Source organism: Nesoenas mayeri, assembly GCF_963082525.1.
Source record: "Nesoenas mayeri genome assembly, chromosome: 17".
Taxonomy (NCBI): domain Eukaryota; kingdom Metazoa; phylum Chordata; class Aves; order Columbiformes; family Columbidae; genus Nesoenas; species Nesoenas mayeri.
In genome coordinates this window covers 1,935,595-1,955,219 of record NC_137565.1, presented here as the reverse complement: position 1 = coordinate 1,955,219, position 19,625 = coordinate 1,935,595, and the positions used below count along the sequence as shown (strand labels likewise).

The 19,625-nt window shown below is 39.8% G+C and overlaps 1 protein-coding gene across 3 annotated transcripts in view; it reads right to left on the bottom strand.

Moving 5' to 3' along the window:
* RIMBP2 (RIMS binding protein 2) overlaps window positions 1–19,345 on the bottom strand; it is a gene marked incomplete at both ends in the record, with an annotated part of 74,976 nt that extends 55,631 nt beyond the window's left edge. For 2 of the 3 annotated variants that reach the window (XM_080355386.1, XM_080355393.1), the window contains one exon: window positions 19,218–19,345. The remainder of the gene's footprint in view (window positions 1–19,217) is intronic. The other variant, XM_080355384.1, reaches the window with a different exon arrangement.
* Window positions 19,346–19,625: the final 280 nt, after the last annotated feature.

Here is a 19,625-nt window from a genome sequence, read left to right as displayed (position 1 = left end):
GCTTTTCAGGCAATTATTTCTCATAACTTGTCCACACAATCTTTTCTGCCACCTCAAACCCATCACCCCCATAAGAACTCTGATTTACATGAGAAAGAATCCACTACCGTGTTTTGCAGGATCAGAGAGGAAAAGGGCAGATCGACAACAGATTCATCTGAAGTTCTGGAGGATTCCACTGTTTTAGAATCAGATGTGACCATATTTGATTTGCTGCTGCTCAGCCCATGGCCATCACTGAAAACTGTTCATCACACTCTCCATCTTATTTTCTTCACCTAAGTCCCATGACGAGACCCTCTCATCTCTTTTAATAATGAAAATGCATGGGTGATAACTTTAGATACACCTAAGTGCCATGGTTTTATGATAGTATCCATAATCATGAATATATAACACAGCAGACACTCAAGCTACAGCTGTTTATAATGAATTACCAAAATCCAAGCTCTCTTCCAGACATTATTTGTGGACTTTACACCTACTGTGGCTGAAGGAAGTAATCATAAAGACATTCCTCATTATTTAGTCTTTGCTATTATGTATTTTATGATGCTTTGCTTCCTCCATAGGGTATGTGGAACGCATCGACTAGACTCTGCACCCAAAAGCAAAAGCCCAAATGTCTTTGCACGTTCCAGTTACAGCTCAGAGGGAATGAAGCCTCTGACCTCCTGTTCTCGTTACCTTCTGCAGAAAGTACCAAACTACCCCAACCAGCAAAGATGGCAATCCTATCATCTATGTTTTCAGCATCTTCTTTTAAAACCTTCTCAGTATTTGCAATGAAAATGTTATTATTGGATAACGGCTTAATTCCTTAATGACGAAATCATATGTAATCTTGTTGTGAAAAAGTAGCATACAAATATATAGCTGATAACTGAAGAATCAATTCAAGGTAAATTTTAGGCCTGTAGACTTCAAAGAAAAATAAGGGGTGAGAGAGAGGTCAGTTCTCATCAATAATGAGTTATTTATATGTGTTAACACTAATACTTTCAGTCTAACACTGTTTCAGTAACTAAAATTATGCAACATTGATAATGCTTTAATCAGTGACCATATAAAATTATTTTGATGGCATAAGTTTTAATAGAAGCTTTATACCAAAGTAATCCTACCACCAACACAGCTGTCCCTGATGTAGCTGTGCGTTAGTTCTGGTGCAGGCTGAAGATCCCCCTCACCTCACGTTAACACAACTGCTGCTGAGGATTTCCTTCAAAAACAAGCACGTTCGTGTTCCACCTGTCGAATAACACCCAGCTGCTGAGAGCAAACATAGCCAAAGATACAGCAAAAACTCATTTCTGCAGCCTTAAAATTACTATTACAGCAGTGTTTTCCCTCAGACAGTATTAGAAAGTTAATCAATTTGATTTGTGGGCTGAAGCGAAAAATCAATACTTATCAAGAGGTTTTTCTTTCAATTATTTTTTTTACACTCACTCCTCACCACAATAAATTAATCCGTGTATCTGAGACACGGAGGGTCAAACACTCATTTACCATAGCACAGTTCCAGCTCCTTCAGGGGCAACTTATACACAAGAGAAAGAAAAAAATAGTCTTAAAATATCACTGCTAAGGGAGAAAGGAGCGAAAAGGTCCCTGGTTTGTATTAAGGCACAAAGGAAACACAGCGTGGTTTAAACATTAACCCCATTTGACTGCTGGTACCAAGCTGAAGACGGGACACCAGCCGAAGGAGACATCTCTACTGCCCCTTAACAAATATCTTCTTTTTGTTTCACCATCATACTACTTCTTGTTTCACATCTCCAACTGTCAGTAAATTGATGTTTTGCCTAGTGTCCAGCCAAAGATCTAACTCATTTATGTAGGGCAATCCAAATGCCATCGAATATTTTAAAATAATTAAAATACATACTGTGGTTTTAGTGGTTTCTGCACCCGTGTGAATTTCCACTAACACTTTGTGATCATTCACAAGGAACTTGCTATCCGCATTTTCCACTGACTTCAGTTTCACTAGTGGCAGAACAAACAAAATTCACCAGCTAAAAAATACGAATAAAACTGTTCTGATCAGCACTGGAGCTCATTAGGGATAAGGGAACAGAAAGCGTCTGTTCAATGATCTACTAAGGCTTTATGGTTTCCATCTGCTCATCAACAGAACGTATAGAGAAGATGGGTAAATGGCAAGATCTCGCAGTAGAATACCTTTTGAGATCTTCTAAAGACCATGGGGTTTAGTATTCTGCCAACACACCAGTTGCAGACACATTTGTATAGGAAGAGCTCACGGAGAGACCTTGTCAACTTTGATTAAATTGTCAACTCATTGTGCTATTTCTTATAATAGGAATTTCTTATTCTTATTGAAAGAGAGCAAGCCATTTCTTATTCTGTTCCGCTGATCATTAAAATGCAATTAGCTAGATCAGCTTTCACAAATGTTTCTCAAAAAGCTTTCGTTTTTGTCGCGCACAACGGGAGAGAACAGCAAACAAGATCAACGGTTGTCATGGCAACGCATGGCCCAGCAGGTGAGAACTCAGGCCCGTGGCGCTGACAAGGACGCGGCACGCTGAGCCCGAGCTGAACAGCAACTACAGCTCTACCAGCTAAACGGGCTTCTTTTCATAGATTGGCATCTTCTTAAGCAGCACATTTAGAGGCGCACATGTTAGAAAAGAAAATAAGTAAACCCTGGTGACATCAGTAATTATTCGGTTGTCTCGGCATAGTTTACTAGGCAGCAATTCATATTGATGTGTGACATCATTTTGGAAATCTCTATGCAAAGTTTAGCACAATTTTTAAAAAGTGACTTGAAAACAGAAGATAATTTTTCCTTTCAAGACAGATACAAGAAAAATGTGCTGAATATTGTTAAGGGTTAGATGCCAGAAGCGTCATTCAGAAACAGCTCTTCGTGCTCCAGAAGTTCTGTTTTCAGAACAGATAGTACTAAAGCCTTCAAGTAAGACTGTACAATCAATTCTTCATCTTCTGTTAAGCTAAGGTGGTATATATGAACACTAAAAAAGTTTATGAGTTGACCAAAACAAAGTATTACGGGCCACTGCTTTCCCTACCAGCATTTTTAAGAAAAGCTGTATAAATCGGTGTTAGTCCTTCTGTGGCTCAAGCAAATCTTCCTTAATTAAGGTGATCTACAGGAAAGTGCCCACCTCAGAACACGTCATTCCCATTTACAGAAACGGCAACACCACCTTGCATTCCTCATTAGGGAGAAGGAACACGCAGGTAAATCACAAAGGCGCCTTTTATCCGCAGGGCTCCAAACAACGGGAAATCACCATGTACCTTGTTCTATTAACCAAAGCTGTTTTCAAAGTGTTTTCAACACAATTTGAAAACTAGAAAAAAAAATCAAAACTTTAGATGATTTCTCACGTAATACAACATTAAATCTGTATTCCTGGTTGTGGACACCCCTGAAAAGTGAACCCTTTGGGCATGTGCTCTTGGGTGGCTTGACTGGCACTCAACAGCAATTTGAGAGTGGAGTCAGAAACAGATCCTAACACAAAAATCCCCCTGTATATCCCACTCTACACAAACACACAAGTCTTTAAGCCTTTAAGAACTACCACCATTTCTTATTTTGCTGTCCTAAATCTGCTCTACATCTCTGTGGTCTCCGAGGACAGTTTTCCAGGCATTTTTGAGGAGAGTAGAGCACAGACAAAGCACTTTGTGCTAACAGAAGAGACAATACAAAAGCCAAACAATATCTTTGCCATGGTACTTTTCCTTATCTTCTCTTTCCTAAATGTAATTAATGCTGCCAGGAAGATATTTATATACTACTCTGCTTAGTATAAAATCAAAAGAAAACTGAATTATCAAGGTCTCAATTCAGACAGGGAACTAATTGCTTAAGAGCACTGGAATACTGAAGCAATTCATCCAAACCTGCCAGAATTTCTTTCCTTCATCAGACTGACATGAATCCAAACAGAGTCCTGACTGCTTTTAACAGGGCAGAAAATCATCAGCTAGAAATCTGCATTAAAGTCGCAATCAGACTTATTTCTTTGCTCTTTCCAAGGCTTCGCAAACATATTTGGCATCGCCAATTAATCTTAAATTTGCTTTGACGTGACTAATTACCCCCAGTCCCAAACCATTAATTATTTCATTACTTAGAGTTACATGCGGTAGCAAGGAATGTATCTCAGCCCCACTTACTCAGAAAGCCGTCCTGTGTGTGTGCGGCTGCATCCACCTTCCCTCCTTAATGACACAGGCAAACAGAAAGAACAGCAGTTTCTTTCTGCCCATTCAAGCTGTACCGCATCATGCTGTTAAATTAACATGATAAATTAACGCGGGCAGAGAGAACGCGGCTCCCAAGGCCGCTCGTGGGCAGGTCCTGCACCCGACCTCTCGCAAACCATAACTTGGTAAGGTACGATTCATATGATTTATACAAGGAAGGGTGGCAAGCCACGCTCAGCTTGTGCTTCCTTGAGTACCTGAGGCAGGGAAGCTTTTTGTGATCTGTAACATCAGTCAGTATTTACATTTTGGTTTATTCTTTAAAGGTCAATAATTAACTGCTTGCGGCTGAACGGGCAGATGCTGTGAGATTTCACGCAGCTCCCGTCTCCAGCTTTGCTGTCACTGCATCTCTGAGCTGGACCAGGACGTTCTGGGACTTAACACATCTGCATTAATCTAAATAACCGAAGTTTATTCATAGTTGTTTCCAAGGTAAAACCTTGGCACATTAAGGGAGCATTATGGAGTTTGTCACTTGCTCACTTATTAAATGAGATGTGTAAAATCAAGGATTTTGCCTTCTGTCACTCAATCTAAACACTGGGAAATTCAATTTATCTTTGCCCATAAAAACCTTCTAATATGAGCATGCATTACTCATATCCTGAATATATATTTTTAAATCTTTTTTGCTGTCACTTCATATAAAATTCACATTATTTTATGCCCTGCTTAAAACCAGAGACAATATTTGTTGTTGTGATTTGTACATTTGCTAGTATTTAATCAAAGTTTTCTATTTAAGATATAAATAACCTGAAAACAGCTTGTAAGTCTGAACACCATTAGGACAACCACCCAGGAAGAGTCTAATCAGAGCACAGAATCCACCTTCTGCGTAAAATACCAGTTGATTAGCAAATAATCTTATGCAAGGAAACAGAAAAAGGAGGAACAATGATGCAAAACACTTCTGATTTGTGAACCGACTGAAAATAAACCTTGAATCAAATGATACACAAAGGGGAAATAAAACAACCATCAACTCTGGACAGTGAAAATAACCCTAGTCAAGGAAACCTCTGAAAATGGTGAGACAATGTACAGGATTACCGCTACCACTGGAATATAGTATTCCACTTCACTAAATTAAGTGTTGAAAATTTCTCACGCTGAATTAAAGATCGAAATGAAAATAAATCCAATGCTAATAACATTTAGCTTTAGGGCTTGTCATATTTAATTTTTTCAGTTCACAAAAATCAATCGTTGCAGCAGCTACAAATTTGAAGCTTTGTGGAAGTTCCCAGGAAAGACCTCGAGAATAGGAAAAAAGGAAAAAAGATAAATGCTGATAAATGCCTCATCCTCACTAACCAGGAGGGTCTGGGTGAGGCGGTAAAGGTCGAGGGCTGCCTTGGTTGCAGTGACCATGAGATGGTGGAGTTCAGGGTCTCGTGTGGCAAGAGCAGGATAGCCAGCAGAATTGCAACCCTGGATTTCAGCAGGGCAAACTTTGGCTTTTTCAGGCAATTGCTGGGGGAATTCCCATGGGCAAGGCTGCTTGGAGGTGAAGGGGCCCAAGGTAGTTGGTTGATGTTTAGGGACTGTTTGTACCAGGCACAAGACCAGAGCATCCTGACACTTAGGAAGTCAAGGAAGGGAGCCAGGACACCTGCGTGGTTGAACAGGAGCTGCTGGGTGTGCTCTAGTGGAAGAGGAGAGTTGATAGACCATGGAAGGAGGGGCTGGACACTTGGGGAGAATATAAGGCTGTTGTCAGAGGGTGTAGGGAGGCAACTAGGAAAGCTCAGGTCTCCTGAGAATTAAACCTGGTGAGAGGGGTCAAGGACAACAGGGAGAGCTTTTTCCAATATGTGGCAGATAAAACTAACAGCAGAGGCAATGTAGGCCCGCTGGTGAATGAGGTGTGTGCCCTGTGACACAAGATACAGAGAAGGCAGAGTTACTGAACGCTGCTTTGTCTCTGTCTACTCTGCCGGGGGCTGTCCTGAGGATCCCGTACCTCTGAGGACTGGGTTAGGGAGCAGTTCTGCAACCTGGACATCCATAAACCCATGGGTCTGGATGAGATGCACCTACATCCATAAATCCATGGGTCTGGATGGGATGCACCCACAGGTGCTGAGGGAGCTGACTGAGGTCACTGCTGGACTGCTCTCCATCGTCTTTGCCAAGTCTTGGGAAATGGGAGAGGTGCCTGAGGACTGGAGGAAAGCAAATGTCACCCCAGGCTTCAAAAAGGGCAAGAAGGAGGACCCGGGGAACTATAGCACGGAAAGATTAATATTTCTCCTAAATTTCATAATGTAGAATATATAGCTCTGGAACGGCTATTTAAAGTATTTCCGTTGCCTGTAGTACCAAGCTAGGTGATACTCAAACCAACTTCTTGATGAGAACGTACATTTATGAGAACCAGTTCTTAGGTCCTTATTGCGAATGATCTCTGTGTTTGTGAGGAGGCCTTTGCTGAGCTGGCATTTCAGCACTAATGCACATTTCAACATGGCAGAAACATGATTGTGGAAAATCAAAAAGCAGTGATTAAACAGGCCGCTTTTGATTAAATACTTTGCATTTCATCATGTATATTCACTTTTGATTTAAGGCTCCAACCCTCCATAGGTAAACTGCTGATTTCAGCTCCTCTCTCTCAAAGAGAGGCTTTCACGAACACATTATTTAACAATTTTGCTGCTTCTTTGAGAGTCTGTCACTCTGACAGTGAGCCTACATTTCAGCTCACTAAAGGACAACTTTGGGCACTCCTGCCAATTCCTTCTCTCCTCTGTTGCCAGTTTGGTGCGAAGCCTATGTGATAGAAATCAGCGATAAAATCTGCTTTTTGGAATGCAAACTCAAGCTTCATAATAAAATACTATCTTCCTGCTTGCAAAGGTTAGCACCTTTAATGAGAGTACCAAAACCTTGCGTAAACATTGCATAAGTTAGTCACTCCATTTGTTTTTGCAGAAGCTAGAAATAGATTAATTGCATTTTTGCATATGTTCTCCTGACTTTCCTTAAAAAAATAAGACAAGGAAAACATGATAAGAGATGGCAGGTCTCTCAAGAGAATACCAAAATGAGCTTTTTATCAATTCGAATTTCTACCCTTGCATATATGGTCACAGGACACTCAAAGTCATGTATTCAAAACCAGGTGAACCTCAACAACATAAAACTAAGGGCTTTTAAAGGACCCAACATACCCAGTAGCAACATCCCATGGGAAAGGGGACTTTGCGTGGCAGAGCCAAGGATACAGCAAGTGGTAAACAAAGGAAAATAGTCACATAGCTACCAGCTTAGAGCATATAATGGAATTTGCAATTAAGGCATTTTGTGAAAAACAAACAACAATTAGCTTGTAAAATATGTCAGGCAAAATCAAAACACCTGACTTCCTCCTAAATTTGCACATCCCTTCATTAGTCACCCTTCCCCTCCACTAGTGGTTTACTGTTCTCCTATTTCATAAGCGTCCAGAAAATTAGGACTAAATTGAATTCTATAGGAAAAGATGCTACAGGCTTTCTCCTCCATGTCTGATCTAATCACATTTTCTCCTCCTTCAATCTACACTACATTTAAGGGTGGAAATTGCTTTCTGATGATTATGCTTATTATAGTTCAGAGGACTGTCCTTCCTGCCTATCTTTGGCTAATTCTCAAAGAGAGGATTTGATCTGGAACAACTTGTGAAGGCCAGAAGTGATATTTATTCAGAAGACAATTTCTTTTCCCTTCTACTCCCCCTTCCCAGCACTACACCAGCATGTGGCAGAAGGCACAAAGTCCTCACGTATTTCCTTCTTTCACACATAATACTACCAAATGGTGAAGAATGGACAGAAGAACTAGAAATAAATCAGTGTCATTCATTTGAATTAGGTGTAGAACAAACTCTTTTCATTGTGGCCAAGCAGATATGTAAAGACATTCCCTTATTGTTTTAAAGCGCTCTGAAATTCTTTTAGGAAAATAATGTTATTCTTTATCGGCAGTATGTCATGAATATAGCCTTCCATTAAAAAAAATCTTAATATAAAGTTATTGCGTTTTAAACCCCTACGCTTCAAATTCTTTGAAGTGTGATAGGAGATAATCTGTTTAATCCATTTCTTTCACTCTGGCATTTCAGTTTTCGTGCAGCTATGCCAAGTTCAGTTCTGCTTACCAGCCCCGTGAAGCCCTTCACAAAGCAGAAAATGCGTCAGGAGAAGAAACATAGAGCCTTAGGGTGGTTTATTAAAGTGTAGTGGAATTGAACTACACGGGAGAAATTCTGCGTTACATCTCTTATGGCCAGTGGAACTAGCTAAGGAATCCGTGTTACCTTTCTCCTTTTATTTTCTGCTGAAAAGGCGGCAGCTGGAGGAGCTTGTTAACTCCATTTCTTCAAACTCACAATTCTGTTCCAGCCCTTGTCAAAATGGAAACGGCCACTTGATTAGGAGCTCAACCAAACGCAAACTCCTGTGGCCCTCGACCGCGCCAATGATGCTTTATTTACCCAGAGAAAAGAAAACTCAGTGCCAGCACCTTTTCTATTCAGTTTTCACACCTGATTCAGAGGATCAGAATCCGGACCTTTTCTTTACTGTTTTCGGCATAATTCAGTCTTGGTGCTGCCAAGGCTGTATCACCTTAAATGGGGCTTAACTACATAATTAACCAAATGACTTAACATCACTTTATTCTTTCTGTGGGAGTGACTGGATTGAAGTTAATGCTGTCTCCTCAACTCAGGCTCCCAACCATTGTTGGCTGAATCCCATGCACAAAATGAAGGAGCATTTTTCCTTGAGGGTCCCAAATTGCTCACAATGAGGTGATTTGCCTCTGCAGAGGAAAGATGGCAAAGGGAATGTTATGGCAATTAACTCTCTGCCATAGAGAATCTGCAAATCCCCGTCCTGTTCCCTGGACAGGCTGGAAAACAATCCAAATTTTGAACAATTTTTCTCTGCCAGATTGTCAAATCTCATTATTTCTTCTCATGCATAAAGTGTGTGTTGAAAGTTGCTGAAATGCCAAAATGTGTCTAATCCTGCTATAATGTGGTAGAGAGTAATTTATAAATTTAGGAATTAATTGCTTTGCTGTCCAGTGAAATGTACATTAAAAAACCAACAATCTCCTCTGGGCAACTCCTCATTTTAAACACCAATTCAGACTTCGGCGAACACAAACGCTAAAGCTTTGGGAAAAAATGAAGCCGCACAATTGCATTGTTGCAGTTCACTGTTTTCATTGGTGCTTGCTCTGTATCACAACACAAAATAACAATATTTAGTGCTTAAATGTCATCCAATCCACAGCTACAAAGTGCTTTGCAAATAAACCTACACAGTTCTCTTGGGTAATATTCCTTTTCATGGAGGATTTCGACTTTCCCAGTCGTGGTATTATCAGAATTCTGAACAAAAACTTGACATTTCCAACTTTTTTGTGCAGAAGAAAGGAAGAAAAGGTTCTTGTTTTAAGTACAATCTACCTGACACCGCTGCCCTAGGGCAGTTCCTCACCAACCTGAATGCTGGGAGCACTAAGTCTTTGATTTCAGGAATTTCAGAGGACTGAATTCTCAGCTTCTAAAATCTGAAAGAGACCAGAGTGAAAACCAAGCAAATAAACCGGCAACAGAACAGTTTGCCAATTTAAATTCCACTTTCAGTAGCCCTGCAATGCGTGTTTCCAATACACTGACAATTCTCCACCAGCTAATTAGGATCATTCCTGATTATAAGAAAGTATTAGCAGTGGTCTACATGCTTTTATCACGTACAGGTTTTAACTTCACCTATGTTTGATATTCTATGAATACAGAATAAAATATACAATGACAGACACATTCCACATTTAAACTATGGCTTCACGATTCATAGGACTGGGCACCAAGCCAGACAGGGTGGGGGGAACATAAAACAAAAACCCCAGAGATGAAATTTCCAATACATTTTCTGTGGACTAGAGGATCCGTATGTACACACAAGCCAAGGCCACACAAATGTATTGGATCTGCCATGACTACAAGAGCTACGCAAAACGCTTCACTGGGCAAATTCCGGTCTTCTGAAAAAGCTTTATTATCCACACTTTATTATCCACACTTTATTATCCATACTCAGCGTGTCCACACTACACAGTGCCGGGCAGGGACATGGGCACAGAACGGCTTCTCTTTTCAACCGGGTGAGCCAAGAGAACAGGGATTCTAAAAATAATGCATTTTGCTCAGCAATAGCTTCCATCATTATTCTTCTTTTTGCTGTTCTTGCAGTCTGTGAGGAAAGATCATTTCTCTTCACAGATCTCTGCATATGTCAGAGCAGCTCGAGCTGGGCTCTGATTTCTCACCCTGCTTCGGAACCACCACGGGCGTTTGCAGGGTGGGACACATTAACGTCACTTGAATCAAACCTGCTTGAGATTTTTATTGCAGTGTTCTGAAGAAAAGATTAAAACAGGACTAATGGGGTAAGTATTTCAGCAGGAGAAATAACTATCTCACATTTATTCACCAATTTGATATTTGGAACTGAAGAAAAGCCAGGTGTGTGCTCTCGGTTCAGGCAGCATCTTACCAACAGAAACAGTTTCCAGTACCAGTTTTAAGCAAACCTGCATTTAGTGTTCCCTAGACCTTTAGCAAAACTCCAGCAGAGCAGCGATTTGGTTTAGCAATTGAGATACTGAATCTGCAACCTGAGCCCTTTCTAGCCATACATCAGTTGCTATAAGTCTTATAAAACAAAGTAGATTGACTCATGAGAGATCAGTTTATGAAGTCAGGCTGATGTACCATGTGTATTTACAGCTGCTTAGGTTAAACAACAGAGCAGGTCACTTGAAGTACAAGAATTCCATCAAAACACTAGTTATGATACCATAGAAATGTAGTGGGACATAGCCACAACAAGAAAAATAAAAAATCCTCATAGTACGTAATGAGTTACAGATGCTACGATATTGTTTCTCCTGCTTACTATCTCTTTTCTATAAGGGCAGGTAAGCACTCAATTCAAGAAAACTGAAAACTAACAACTGAAAAACTTCACAGAGCAAGATTAAAATCCAGTTTCACATGGTTAAGACTGACCCTGAGATAAAAGGGCTTCAGGCCCCGTAGTATTGGATCAAATTGCACACCCAGCTAACCCGCCATGGGATGTCCAGCCACCTAAATCTGGTTTAACAACATTTTTCCGGTGCCTTCCTGGCTATTCTTTTCATCTTACTAAATACACTGCTACTTTTTCCCAGAGCTGGAGATTTCCCAATCACACTTGAAGGGCTGTCTTGGTTTTAAACTTAATTATATGGTAATGTGCTAAAAATGCCGTTACATGGGAGGACTGCAGTCTTACTCATTTTATAAATAAGGACGCAGTCCTATTTCAGGAGAACTATTTCCAGAACCTGAACAGTTGAGATCTCGTAAAGGGAATGTCCCAGCTCATCTGTCAATCTGATCGGCTTCGTGTGACAAGAAGCTGCATTTGCAAGGCTGGAAACCAAGAAACAAAACTGAAATACAATTCTAAACTTGAAGTTGAAAAAGCTCACAAAACAAACAAACCAAACCCCAAAGATATAGAAGCAAAGAGGAGCACGATGGGCAAAGCTCATCCTAATTTTCTGTATTGGTGATGTTTGGCAAAAGTCAATTTTCCCCTCAGTTATCTGCCAAGGAGAAACGCACTTCAGAAGATAAACTGCAGTTCACAGGAAATGTTGTGTTCTCTAAATCAGAATCTACAAGTCTCTGACTCCAAGGCTGGCAATGGCTTCATTACACGCATTAAACCAGACAGAGTTCACACAATGTGCAGACATTGCAAGGACATGAGCAAATCCAGGCAGATTTCTGAACTAATTTCCATCATTGGCCTTTGGTAAGTGAAGAGCTAAGAGAATATTTTGCTCCTTCAAGATAACAGAAATTGATTAATTTATAAGCCATATGTTACTTATTAATTTATTTTTAGAAGCAGAGAGGGGAGGAGGCATTCTGCTTTCTCAGCTCTTCCCGCGTTCTTTCAGAAGAGATAAAATATTCTCTTTGCTAGAAATGTAGCGTTTGGTTCTGAGCACTGAGCCCTGTAAAATGTGGTGACAGCGTAGACTTTATGGTCACTACCAGATGAATAAAGCTTAACAAAGTCAGGATTTTCCTTACATGCTTTCCTTTTATTTGACCTGTTGCTTGGAATCCTGTGCATCTGGATTTCTGGAAGGAAAGAGCTCCTTCAGAGTCGTCCACAGCGCAGTGACCATGGGACTCATCGGGATTTATAATTTCACTCCAAAAGCTCAGCTGGATTCCCAAATCGACAAAATAGGTTATTTCATTGCTACAGGACTTGTAGGATGGGAGAAGGCTTTGTTTAGTGATGCTTGGGCACTCTAGATAATCTAGATGTCTGTTATTCAGTCAACCAGCCTATAAAAATTCCATGACTTTTAGCACACTTCTTAATTGCTTTTAATTATTAACATTTGCATTGCTCTCAAAATAACAAAGTGTCTCAGCTGGAGTCATGGTTAAATTTTTAATAACACTGGAGAGCAAAGCCACAAATCTCAGACTGTGGATTTTAAACATGTAGAATATTACATGCACGTCTATTTATATATTATGTTTTCTATACATATTTGTATAAAATTCTCTCTCTAAAATATGTAGACGTAAGACCATTAGTATATGTATGTTTTCATGCACGTATCCTTAATCCTTGGGACTCCATAGGTTTGAGCAAAAATTGCAATTCTACAACTTTAATTGGCACTGGAGACCATTAAATACACCATTTATTGCCTAAACCAGATAAGGTGCATCTATGTTCCCTCCCGGTGTCTCTGTTGGGACTGTTCCCCAGCTTGCATTTTAACAACTTACCCCTCTTTATATGCTAGATCTTCAAGTTAATTCTACTCTTGTCTGGGTTTATCAACCTTATTAAGCACAGCAACATTCCTTTTTATTGAACTACGATTCTTTCTCTTACGATTTTTGCCAGAAAACTGAAGTTTTCCTGGTGGTGTTGTCAGATATTTTCCGTTTGTTATGACCTGTTAATTTCAGATAAAGTTTATAGACATGTTTGCTGCCAAGAAAACCTTTTTCCTACTAAAGTTTCCAAAAACTCAGCTCTATCTGCAATGTTCACCACAAAAGAGTAAATGAACCACAACACGGCTCGGGCTAATGTCATTAGCTTGCCAAGAGATACTTAGAATATAATTCAGATTGACTCATAGCTAAAGACAGCCAGTCAGTAATGATGTTAGAGCATCCCCACGGGCTTCTTGGTCCTACTTTTCTAGAAAATTATCCACACAATTACAACACAGTGGAAACAGTTTTAAGAAGAGTACTAGAAAGCAATGAAGATTGTTCCCTCCATTGTTTGGATATTGACCCAAAGGCTTAAACCAATTTGGAGAACTGGAAGTACCCTATAATTATATAGGTATAAGAAGCTATTTATCATAAGCCACTGATATGGAGGAGCTTGCTTCTCTTTAATGAGAATGAGGAGGCATCTTTCTGTAACAAAGAAGTGAGTCTCCTAATCATCCAACTTTCAGGACTCTAAGGAAATGGAAAAACTATGCAAGAAAAGTAGGAAAACTGAGGTTTTTTTCAGAGGAATGGAAAGAGAATAGTGTTAACACAGCACTAGTAAGCGAGGCTCTAGTTTCCTTCTAATACTTTTGAACACAACCTTCAAACAATAAAAACCTTGTGTGACAACCAACGCACATCTCTATGTGCAGCAGAGATGATCAACCTGCTCAAATTGCATCCTGAAGTTGTTTAAATTGGGTCATAAGGGATTAATTACATAATTGCGAAATGCCCAGAATACATCTTGCCACTATTGTTACTTTTCCCGTATTCAGGGGTTTTCTAACTTTGCTACATTGGCTTCAGACCAAAGTATTGCAACATTTGCAAACAGCCAACATTTTTACAGAGAGAAATAAGAACAGATTCTCCAAGGAACACACTTTTGTCAGCTTTCCTTATATTTTATTTACTCCCCCCCTTCATAGCCTTGGTTTACATTTCAGAATCTGACAGGAGTAGAGCTTATTCCACCAAACCAAATTACAGGTATTAATTAATGGCTCTCGCTTGTTTGCCAGCTCCTGCAAGCAGAAGGGTAGATATAAATGTATTTACAGTAGAATTCAATTACCCATTTTCAAGTCACTGGCCTCCTGGCAAAAGTCTCCCAATGTAGTACAGAATAAGACTCAGATTAAGAATTAATTTACTGTCAGCAATGATCTGCAATTTAATGGCTTAATCAAGTTTGCTATGAAATTGGGAAGGAGGTCTGGAGCCTAATGCTGCCCTAGAGCCTGGTGCATCTGCAGACAGGTTTCAGAGACCCATAACAGCATCAGCAGCCAGCACATCCAAGATTCTGCTCATGTAATCAGGAACTGCTTCTACCAAGATTAATCCATCACAAAGTTACAGTTCCTGGACTGGAGTTGGGTGCAGACATTTGACTCTTTTCTCCTCTTCCAGCTAAACCTCCCAAAGAAATCTGTATTTGCATGAGTACCAAGATTAGCACGTAAATACAGGCCAGCGCGTAACTAACGCATTCTCTCTCATCTTTTGAAATCATAATTCAAATATAGGAAACTGTTAATTTAAAAAAAGAAAGACAAAAGGTTTTAACATACAAATGATTCTTTCAGCTCTATTCAGAACTCTCCCTACGGTGTGTAGTGTGATTTACAGAGTTCTTTCTATAGGAGCACAGCTGAAGATGGAAATAAGATATTAAAACTTTGAAAATAATTTAAGATAGAATTAGCTACGAACTGACCCTTTATTTGCTAAAAGTTTGAAATTTTAAAGATCTGGAATATTCTTTAAAAAGTAAATCAATCCACATTTTCTGCTAGAAGCCAACTGATAGAATAATTAAGTGCTGAAAGATAATATGTTCTGCCCAAAATATGGGGGGAAATCTATTCTCTTGAGCTTTCAAGTCCAGGTTTTAATGATCTTGGAGGCTCCAGTCTTTCAAAGAATAAGAATAAGCTATTCACATGGGGTGTTTAGCTGGGCCAAAATACTCCAAACTCCCTGCAAATTGTCATTGGTTGTCAAAATATCCTAGAGGAAACTCCTAGAAGAGCTTTGAACCCCATGCCCTGGCAGCAGCTTACTTGTTCCACTGCTTTTCCCCTGCTAGTATTATGAACCATCCTTATGTCTCCCATTCTGTCACCCATCCATGTACATCACACCCGACACAATGCTACCGCTGCATCCAAATGCTGCTTTTTGCAGGACTGCTTGTCTTTTATTTTTCCAATTTCTTTTATCATTTTTTCATTTTTTAAATCCCCTCCCTTTTTTTTTAATAACCTCAAAGCTTCCCCCTTATTTATTCTCAAAACAAAATAGAACACAATACCTCCAAAGCAGCACTAAGTCACTACATAGAATGATACTTCAGGTACTGAATTTGAGAAACATGGATGCAGAAGTTGTGGTTCCCAGCCCTGTCTCAAGTGGGAAACTGAGCTGCAAACTACCCAAATGCCAAAGGCACAAAATAGCACGCTTGGCCCAATTTCTTCATGTTATTTTGGTATACTTTAAAAAAACCCACCACCAACAACATATACCTCATTAATTATAACCCTTCAAAAGTATTTTCCTTTCCCCTGAACTGTTAAAACTTGGTAGAACTGCAGCCAAAGTTCTAATAGAACTATTTTTAGCCTTTGTCATGTAGAGAACATCATGAGGAGTCTCATCTTTCTATTAATATAAACGTATTTAAGCAGTCAGTGCAGGAAACTTTAAAATATGCTAATCGCTGTTTCTTTGGACTTCGGTCTCTAACGTCTTTGCTGATGGGTACACATGTCAGGCTAAGTAAAGGGAACACCATCATTTAAAGTGTCAATGATATCCAGTGCTCCATAAAGTGACAGCCATATGTATATCTTATTGCCACATTTATGTATTTCATAAATGTCCACATTCAACATCCTTTTAATACATAATGTTCTTATTTACTGGTGTCTGAGCCGAGCTGCCTCTATTCTTTGGAAGCACTGGTTGTGTCTAGAGTTGCATTTCTTCTTCTGTTCATGGAAATGATAGAGCTGTTAGAGTATATTTAAGCGTTTGCATCCATTTTTTCCCCAGGTGAAGACACCTATTGCATTGTTTTCTGGAATTTCAGCTGCTAGAAATAATCTGCAAGCTCCACAGCAGCTACACAAACCATGATATTACTGCTCAAGGAACCAGAAAGTTTCCAAACATGTTCATGAGTGGCCTTAGTGTGTTTTGCTTCAAATCCAATTCTGTTCCTTTATGAGCACACTTCACATTTTATGAATGTTAAAGACTCCAGAGAGAAAGATTTAAATCATATTTGCCTCGCTGACATGAATAGTCTAAATTACATCTTTGAGACCCTGCTCTTGAGCCAAGATACATTTGGCTCTTTATGAGCCTATTTTTAAAATGTGTTGCTAATTATTTATGTAGCTCATTATCTCCTTGCTATGCTGAGCACGACTCATTTCCCCCCTCCACCCACTGCCTCTCAGGTAACCAGGAACTAATGGTTTGAATGTGTCTGAAACTATTACTTTTTTAAGAAGAACAAAAAAATACCCAACAACCAACCAAGCACCAAGTACCAGGTACATTGTAGAGAGCTGTGCACAACCTGCTTCAACTCCGAGTAGAAAAAATGGGCTTTTAAAACCACATTAAGATCTATTTTTGATGGAAGTTCTCTTCATAGCCTGCATATAGGAAAGGCTTTTATTGTACTGGCATTGTATCAACAAAACCAAACCAGAATTCTACATTTGCACTGGCAACAGTTAACGCAGAAAATATTATCAGAAATGAGAGGTTATTTAAGTCATTCTATTGATATGAACGAGAAACTGATGATGGAATGGTAAAGGGAAATAAACCATTTAAATAGCTCATAGAACTCTGTGCCATATGGTTAAAAATGCTCAGAAGAGACGTAAAAAGATGAAAATTCAAATATATTATGATTTGACGTCAGCATTTATCAACATGCAGATAACAGTTTGGGCCATGGATTTGTTGCTTTCATTGATAAAAATCTCACATGTGCACAGGGAATCCAGGTAACCTTAACAAACTCCCTTAGCAGAGCCAGCTATCCAGGTTAAACACTGAGTACTCCTAGCAGAAGCATTCATGTTTTTCATTATTATACTAATATCCAGCCTTATTGTTCTGTTATCATCCAGACACTGCAAACCACCTCTGAATAGCATCCAATACTCAAATTATTTACAATTTCTTCTTCTTTCAGCGCAGATTTTTCCCTATTATTACAAACATCTAGTGCTTTGACACCAGTAACAACAAATCCAAGTGAATGTTTGGGGAGCACGACAGATTCCTGCTTTGCACAGCAGCAAAAAGGTTCAAACGGAGTACAGCGTGTATTGCAGAGCAAACCACGTATTGCAGAAGGCTAAGGCAATCACCATTTTTCCATCACGAACATGTGCTAGAGGGCTATATCTCAGCAAACCGCTGTTGTTATAGAAACTCTGCTGACATGTTGCTCCCACAGTGGAAGTGGCATTATACCCGCACTAATGTCCTTCTTATCAACCTCCGTTCAAAATTCAGAGCACTTTAATTTCCAGCCCAGGAGCCGCACGTCATTCCCCGCAGCTGCAGGCCCTGCAAATGCTGCTGTTGCCTGGTAACTAACAGGTAACCGCTGCAAAGCTGTTATATTTATGTACACGGAAAGCTAATGACAGAAGACGAAGGGAACATTTGTCCATAGATACAAAATTTGGTCTCTGTTTACCAGAAGACAGTGAAACCACTGCTGAAACCTACAGCAGCAGAATGGAGAAAATCGCACTTATTTCTTCAGACTAAATGATGGTATAGCTGTGGCAATCCATTGAAAATTAAATAGGAGTGAGCACTAAGTTAAAATTTAGACCCCAAAGAACTGTAACTACAGGAGGATATAAACATGATTTAGTATTTGGCTAGGAAATTTTAATCCTGGCATCAGAGTATTCAGCACTCTCACTATCCATACAACGCTATGTAAGCAACAGTGATTTCAATAGAGGCTCTTTGGGTGTTCCAAGTTTACCCTTTACCCAGAAAGATACTACTGCCCAGTAACCATTTATAACAGATTTCTTGTGCTCACCCTTAATTATTGACAGATCAAGCAGTGAGAACAGACTCTGGAGCCAAAGACACAGTCTTACTCAAAGCAAGGTAGATCACGTCCACCGCTCTGCCGTCGTCCATCCATCTTGTTATGCCCTCATAAAAGTCAATGAGGTTGGTCAAGCACGACTTCCCCTTGGTGAAGCCATGTTGACTGCCCTAATGACCCTCTTATCCCTGATATGCCTTGAGATGGCACCAAGGAGAAGTCGTTCCATTCAGTCGCTCCCTGAATGCAAAGGGTGCCTGAAAATCAGAATTGAGATCCAACCGGAAAAAATCTGACATTAGGAATCCAGCGTGGGGATGTGCACACCAGGACAGATGGCAATGTGCTGATCAGAACCATTCAGCACTGGATCCTGCACTGTTGTATTCATGCTGGATGCACGGAATTACTATTTACATCACATTTTTGTTTCTTAAACTCCCATTTCATGCTTAAATTATGTCCCAAGTAAATATGTATATTATCCAAGTACTACTAGGATTCTACAAGATTCTAAGATATCAACACAAAATCTATTGCTACAAAGATCATGGAGCTAAACCCCCCATCTCCTCAACACATCTCCTCATAAAATCCCAACTCGCTGGTGTCAGTGCCCATGCAGACACAGACCAGACCGATCAACAGCCACAGCACGGACTGCAAAACCAGACTTGTCTTTACATCAATCCGTTGCCATAAAACAGTAAAAACAAAGACAGGACTTACTAAAAACTGCCAGTGATGATGCTCTTGATTAAGGTGGTGACATGAGACTTCGAACTCTGTGTGTCTTCTAAAAACTGGGTCTGATCAAATATTTTCTGTGATGTTGCAGGCTGCAGACATGATGGAGCATTTCCAAGCTGTGTAGAATAAAACAAGTCGAATGGCTGAATTATTAAAACTGCATCTGTACTAGCTGACTAGCACTTGCTCTGCCTATAACACGTTTCATTAACATGCTTTTCATTGTGTGCGCCCCCAACACCTGCTTGAAAGTGATGGTTAATTATACATTACATACAATAGAAACCAACCTAAACCAATAAATTCAGCCTTGCTGAATAAATATTTAGTTCGGGCAGGGAACAAGACTGAAGTCCAACTTGTAAAAGATGCACAACACCAAGTGTT